Genomic DNA, 7934 nt, shown 5'->3' with positions numbered 1-7934 from the left:
CAAATCATACATTAAACAATGATGATAATGAAATTCAGTGGTCATCTTTATGAATTTATTATTATCATTTTGAAACAAGAATTTGACCATTTTACCATTGTTAAAACAATAATTTTTTGTTAGACATTCGAAAAAAGAAGAAAACTGAAAAAAATTCATTATGATCATTATCAACTAATGAATAATGGCATTGAAAATTAAGAAATTAATAATTAAAATGAAATTGAATTAGAAATTAGCATCATTGCTTTTGATGATGATGATAATGATGAGTGAATGTTTTTTGTTTGGAAAAAAAAGAAATGAAATTCTTGTCTGGGAAAAAACAACAATCAGACAAATTTATTTTCAAAAAGAAAATATTGATGTTATCTAAACTAAAAGTTTATTTCTTTTCGTTTTTTTGGACTGAATTTTTCTTCCATTTTTTTTATTGCCTGGATTGTCTTTATTGAAATACATCATGAATCATAGTGTCAACAATGTTTATTCATTTAAAGTTTTTCATATTTTTTTCACTTCTGTTTTGTAATTGTGATCTTTTGTGAATAGGAATTCTCATGAATATCATCATTTTTTTTTGCCCAGAAAAAAATGACTTTTTGGCTACATTTTTTGTTCGGTTAGCAACAGCGATTCAATTTGAATAACCTGAGCATGCGTCATAGAAGTGAATTAAATAACTAATGTATCCAATTTGTAGCGAATTTCAAATGAACAGAAAAAAAAACAGAACATCCATTCACCACTTAATTATATGATCTTTTTTTTTGTTTGTTTGTTAGATAAATTTTCTTTATATTTATTTTTATACATCAGTGATCATCAATCGAATCAATAATCATGACATTGATTGATTATTTTTTTTAAAAAAAAGATGATCGATTATCAATAAAGTATTTTGGGCAAAACTTGAACTTATTTTCAACACATGATGAATCATTATACCAATCATCATCATCATCATCAGATTTATATCAATTAATTTACTTCGGTAATCGGATATTGAATATTTGATTTTGAAAACAAAAAAAAATTTAGATTGAACAAAATTCATTCTAAATTTCATCATTTTTTGGAGAAAAAAAAAGAATGGATATTCGCCCATTTCATTACCATCAACACACACACACACCGAATGCTCATCTTAATTACAGGTTATAATTTCGCATTTAAGATTTGTTTTTGTTTTTGTTTCGTTTTGTTTTAAATAATGATGATTTGGATTTTAATGATGTTTCCTAAAAACCTTTTATCATTTTTTGTTTTAACCCATATGAATGAATGTTATCAATAATTTTTTTTTCTTTTCAAATAATGAATTAAGAATGAAAAAAAATTGTACCGAAGAATACCTGAACAAATCAAATGTCTTAATGATGATGATGATGATGGGCAAAATTAACATGGAAAAATGCTTATTGCTACATTCATACTAGTATCATCCGGTTTAAAATAATGGACAAACAAAATTAAAACAATCCCTTGAAATAAAGATTCCTATTAATTTACCACCAAAAAAAAAAAAAATTTGAAAACTCTTTAAAGCACATCATTTAAAGTTTGATTAAATGATTTTTTTTCTCTTTTTTTGAAAGTAAAAAAAATTAATAGAGAGTCTCACCATTATAAACTATAAGGTTTTTAGCTACAATTTCGCTACAATAAGTAATTTGTTACAACAAACCAACCAAAAAAAATGAATACAACATTAAAAATGTATCCATTCATTTTATGTTTGTTTAGATACAATAAGTTATTAACAAACAAAAAAAAAATCATTATTATTTGGCGATGGATACATTTTTGCATTAAAACGATATAATAATAATTTCCTAACCAACAATCAGCTCAAGTCCAAAACTAATGATGATTATCGTTAAGAAATGAAATAACCAAGCCAACAAAGAAAAAAAACGTATCAATATCATCGAATAAGGATGGTTCAATCAAAGAATTGTATCCAAATTTTTAATCAAATGTATTGCATGAACAACAACAACAACAAAAACAGCAACAAAGATGACAAGTGGATAACAAATGATGATCATTATTGTATGTATATATGAAAATAATCATCATCATCATCATCATTTGGATAATGTTTTTTTTTCTTTTAGCATCTTTCATTTCAAATAACAATTCTATATGAAAATCTTGATTGAACAATCAGAATTTTGTTTCAAATAACTAAAAAAAAAATGATGGATAGATTTTTCCAATGAAGATATTTTTTGTTGTTGTTGTTGTTTTTTTTTCTTAAAAAGTCTCGTCAAAAATATTCAATATATTTTTTCATTTGCTTGCATGTTTGTTGATGATTTGGATCATCTTTATCTTCATTTTTTGTTTTTGTTGTTGTTGTTGTTGCTATGCTTGGGTCATTGAATCCCAACAATCATCATCATCATTTGGATTTCGAAAATTTTGACTAGTTTTTTTCTTGATTTTTGTTGTTTTTGTTGTTATTTATATTGATCAAAAATTGATCATTATTGTTGTCAATCGAATTACAAATGAAATTTTATTCTGGGTGTGTGTGTGTATGTGTGTTTCTTAGAAATTATCATTTTACGCCTACATTTCTACAAAAATATGTTGAAGAAAGAAAAAAAAATGAATTTGAAAAAATCATCAAACCATGGACTAAGGTTAGGTATAATTTATACAGGGTGTTTCGATAATTGATTGATTTGTGAATGGCAGGAAAAAAAATTGAACAAAACAAGGACAAAAATATGTCAATAGACAGATTAATGAATACAAATGACACATTATTATGACTCGGATTCTCAAATGATAATAATGATTATGACGTTAGTGATAATGGGATACAATGTAGCGAAAAAACAACAACAAGAAAAGAGAGACTGAAACTTTTTTTTGCTACAATTTTTTTTTGTTTTGTGATTTAGGATTTGAAAAATTATGGGAAATTCCAAGATATTCTAATGTTGAATTTTTTGTTGCTGTTGGAAAATTTACAAAATGAGCAAATGTCTTTTATCACCATCATCAATCGAATTTTTAGGGTATGATGAAAATTTTATCCAAAAGTACAATTGTATTAATGATGATGATTCTTTATGGATTCTTTGAAATAGAATTTTTCAATTAAAACATTTTTAATGAAAAATGACTGCTTTAATGATTGTATCAACGTTTACAAGCTAAATTAATTAATATTTTCATTTGTTTAAAATTGATACATTTTTTTTAAAAAAAATTCCAAAATTCTAAATTCAAGTATCAATGACCTGTGTGCATGTAACGAATGTCGTTTATCTTTTCCTTTATAATTTCAAATTTTATTTTGTTTTTTTTCTCTTCAATTTTTTTTTTTTTTGTTTTTGGTTAATAAATTGGTCTGGAAATTTTGTTCTTTTTGTTTTGGACCAAAACTAATGATAATGATGATTATCTTGTTTTACATTTTGGCTACATTTATTTTGCTGTTGTTGCTTTCTACAATTTTTCTTTTTTTTTCCCATTAGAAAAAACAAAGTGAATATTTTTTTTTCTTAATATCAATTTCGTTGAAAAGTTATTATTTCATTAAATCATTTTTTTTCTATGTTCAATTTTGTTTATAATAATAAAAAAAATTACAAAGTTTTTTGTTTTTACACTATAATATTATCTCCGTCTGGTGCGAAACTTTCAGTTCAAATCATCATTCATAATAAGTCATTTGATTAATTCTTTGTTCATTGTTGATGATGATGATGATCATCATCATCATTATCATCAAACGTCCTTTATCTTGATTTTTTTTTGCTACGTTGTTGTAATTTAGAAATATCCAGAATGTATATTCATGCATGGGTACAGCCCTTTTACATTTGTAATTTTTCTTGATTTGTAAATCTTTTTTTTTTTTTTTTTTGGTGAATTTTGTTTCAATCATCATCATCATCATCATCATCATCATTAGACAATGACGTGAAACAATCAAGAAGAGAGGAAAAAAATCATCAATATGGAAGAGAGAGAAAAAAAAGGAAAATTTTGTATTTTTTGAAATAATTTTCACATTTACTAAATGACTAAATTATCCATTTTGATGATGATGATGATGACCTATAGGTATTTCCATGTATGTATCGAATCAAACAAAAAAAAATATTGTAGCAAAATGAAATTCACTTGAATTATAAAAAAAAAGAAAAAGAAAATTGTGTATATGTTCCATAATGATAAAGTATCCATTGAAGAATACATTGGATTAATATCGTTAATATTGTTGTTGTTGTTGTTTTTGAGTTGCGTGTATCATCGTTTATCATCTTGTCCATTGATGATGATGATGATTTGGATACATTTAAAAAGGATTGGTATAACTAATGAGTTGTGTTGTTGTTTTTTTTCATTTAAAGCATTTGATGATCATCATCATCAAAAGGATGATAATGATGATGATGGTACATAGTGTGGTGTGTCGCCCAATGATACATTAAAGAATTTGATTAATGCTCCTTATTTGATGGAATTTTTCTATTTTGTTGACCAAAGAAAAAAAAATTATCTTTTGAATTTTTTGCAATTTAATAATGTATCAGGTTCGTTTTTTTCAATCAATATTTCATCTACAGATTGACAAAATTCATTCATATCTTTATGCAAAAAAAATGCTTCAAATCAATCAAATATTCGCTACATTTAGTTTTGGTGGAGCTACATAATGAATTAAATGAAAAAAAAATCCAGACATAAATACATTATGATGGCATAAATTATCAATTTATACCATTATAATTATCAATGAGACAAATAAATTGATACAAAATAGCAAAATAGAAAATTTGATTGAAAAAAAAAATATCATTTTCATTTTCAAGAAAAAATTCATCAAGGACAAATTCTTGACCAAACAAACAAACAAAATTTGATTTTTTTTCTGACTGTAATCTTGAACACAAGATGGCGATACGTAGTTGAAAGGAATTTAAAAAAAAATTCAAAATTAAATTTTTTACGTTTCACTAAACATTTATCAAACAAAATCTATATTTTATTAATTTATTGGCCACCATAGCAACAATAATCATTAGCATCCATTAGAATTTTGGAAAAAATATCCTAATCGTTGATAAACAACAACAAATTACTTACCCTTTCGTTATAGGATATAAAAAATCCAACAGCAAAATCAGACACAACAACATCAACATTGTATCTTGATGATGATTTTTTCCAAAAAATAAATATCATATAACAAATATTGGCAGAAATTAATGATAATTTTTTTTTGGTTGTTGTTTCGAAAATCAAAATGAAAATGTATTTATTTTTTTGAGCAATCAAAACAAAAAGATACATATTTAGGGCATATCTTGAGAATTCAAAGAAAAGAAAATACAAAAACCCTTTATACAAGAACCCATATTCATTTTGAATATTCATCATGTTGCTGTTGTTCGATAATTATTTCTTTCAATTGATAGTCTAGTGACCTAGATATTATTTGATCAACGTAAAAAACGAAAATATTTTTCTGAATAAATGAATTAGTTAAAGTGACGAAATGATATAACCACCCATATATGCAAACAAAGTAAAAAAAAATTATCAAGACATTTTTCTATGGAAATTTGTCTGAAAATTGATTCAACAATAACAAGAACAGCATTATATTATCATCCATATTTGTATGGTACAAACAAACAAAAAATTGATAATTCATTTAGGATTATTCACCTCTTTTTTTTGGTTGTTGACTTTTGACCGTTTTTTTTTCGTTTGATTCAAAAAAAAAAATCCAATTGTAATCTTATTTTGGGTAGAAATAGTGTTTTTTGAATTTCGAAGAAAACAAAACCAAGCGAATTGCCATGACCCGATTTTTTTCCAACCAAAAACGTTTCATTAATCAGTTTTTCTGTTTTTTTTTCTTTGAAACAAAAGAAAAACTTCAGAATTTGAATTTCCATCATCACCACACACGTAGTGTAACCAACCACATTAACCATTCACGATTGATTTACCGCCACACGTTCGACAGTTTTTAAACGTTGAATTTAAAAAAAAATCATGGCCATTTGAATTCGGAATTTAAGGTGAAAAAAAAGAACAAATTCAAAATTTAAATATTCAACATGTTCGTACTGGTTAATGCCTGTTTTATGTTTATCATCTTTCTTTACTCTCCGCATAAACATCTGTTCCGGTGAACAATTTTTTTTTCTTCTTTGGTAAAACCGAATTTTCGGTGTTTAAATTTTAAAAAAAATTACTCGGAAAGAATCACGCAATCTTATTTCGGTTTGAATTTTTTTTCAAAACTGGCCTTGAATGTTTACAAACAACAACAAGTTTATAAAAATACAAAACACACACAGCTGAAAAGTAATTCTTTTTTTTTCGTTGGCGGATGGACAGAAAACCCCATTGAAGATAATGACGATAATAAATGTCCTTGATGGTCATCATTAACATCAATCATCTAATGTCCTTGTGTTTAATTCATATCATTCTTTTTCATCATAAATTCTTTTGAATTTTTCAACAAAAAAACAAACAGAATTTGTTTTTTTTTCTGGAAAACTTTCCTAGAATTTAATTCTGAAATTTTGATTTATTTCGAATCAAATGATTTGATGATGATTTTGTTTTGGCTCAAATACAAATTGTTTCTCTATGTTTTATACATAAAGTTTGCTTGTTTTTTCTCAAATAATAAGCAAAAACAGGTAAAATTAAAAGTGCACTTATCAAATGTTTGATGTACGTGATATTTTCAAATGTTTTTCTTTCGAATTTGATTTGATTTGTTTATAATTCATACATTATATACTTGTGATAACGATAATGATTCATTCACCTTTTCCTAATCATTCAATTTCCATGTAAAATAACCATGATAAATGGTGTTTCGAGAAGAAAAAGAAGAAAAAAAAATTGGGAATTTGCACTAAAAATATACAGATTCTGCATTCGGAGCATAGCAACAGATGCATAGTTTGACTTTTAACCCCATTTTATTCATTGAATTCGAGAAATATTTTTAGTCAAAAAATATCACGAATCTAAAAGAACTTTAAACTTTGATCGAAAAAAAACATAAAATAATAATGTTGATGATGATAAAATATATCCAAAACAATTTATTTTTCTCCACAATAAGATAATGAGGTTAAATTTGTATGATATAATCTAATCGGAAATGTTTTTTTGCTTTGTTTTTTCTTTGTTGTTGTAACCTTTTCTCATTGCTGTACCAAACCCATTTTTGTTGCCACCTGTATGATGTATTGATAGGTGAAAAAGATAAACAAGCAAGCAAACAACACGAATCCGGATTGCCCGCATATTTTTGGCCAAAAACATTAATTCAATATGATTAGATAATCGATGATTCTAGCTGAGTAAAACTGAATAATATTTTTGTTATTCAACAAGTCACTGACTGATTCGGTCATTATCATTAATTATTTCTTTGAAAAAAAACTATACAATGAATGATTGTGTGTGTGGGAAAATGTCAAAAATTGTCATCATCAATTTGATCGATAAGATGATTGTCATCGTTTCTTTTGTTTTTTTGTTTGTTTCTTCATTCCATATCAATCCATTGACTTTGGATTTTTAAAAAAATATTTGATTGATGTAAAATGTATACATGTCACATTAATCATTGATATATAAAGTATCTATTTTTATTGTTTTGGCTATTATCGACTATACAATAAAGAGGCCATAGAAAAGAATTATACACTTTCACTCTTTTTTTTCTGTTTCCTCCCACCAACAAATTCGATTGATTGATTGATTGATTCGATTTCATATGATTTGATTTGATTTGATTTTGTATTTGTTCACTGTATTTTTTTTTCTCTCTTTCTTTCATCAATGCACTTAAAATTACTAATCAATCCAAACCAAGGAAAAAAAATGCCAAATTGTATCGAATTTGGCACTGATTTTTTTTGGTTTCT

This window comes from Dermatophagoides pteronyssinus, unplaced genomic scaffold, assembly GCF_027571235.1.
Source record: "Dermatophagoides pteronyssinus isolate colony J.1.1.1.1 unplaced genomic scaffold, Derpt_VIB-CSIC_2022.12 sq0071, whole genome shotgun sequence".
In the NCBI taxonomy this organism is placed as follows: domain Eukaryota; kingdom Metazoa; phylum Arthropoda; class Arachnida; order Sarcoptiformes; family Pyroglyphidae; genus Dermatophagoides; species Dermatophagoides pteronyssinus.
This window is presented reverse-complemented; position numbering follows the sequence as displayed.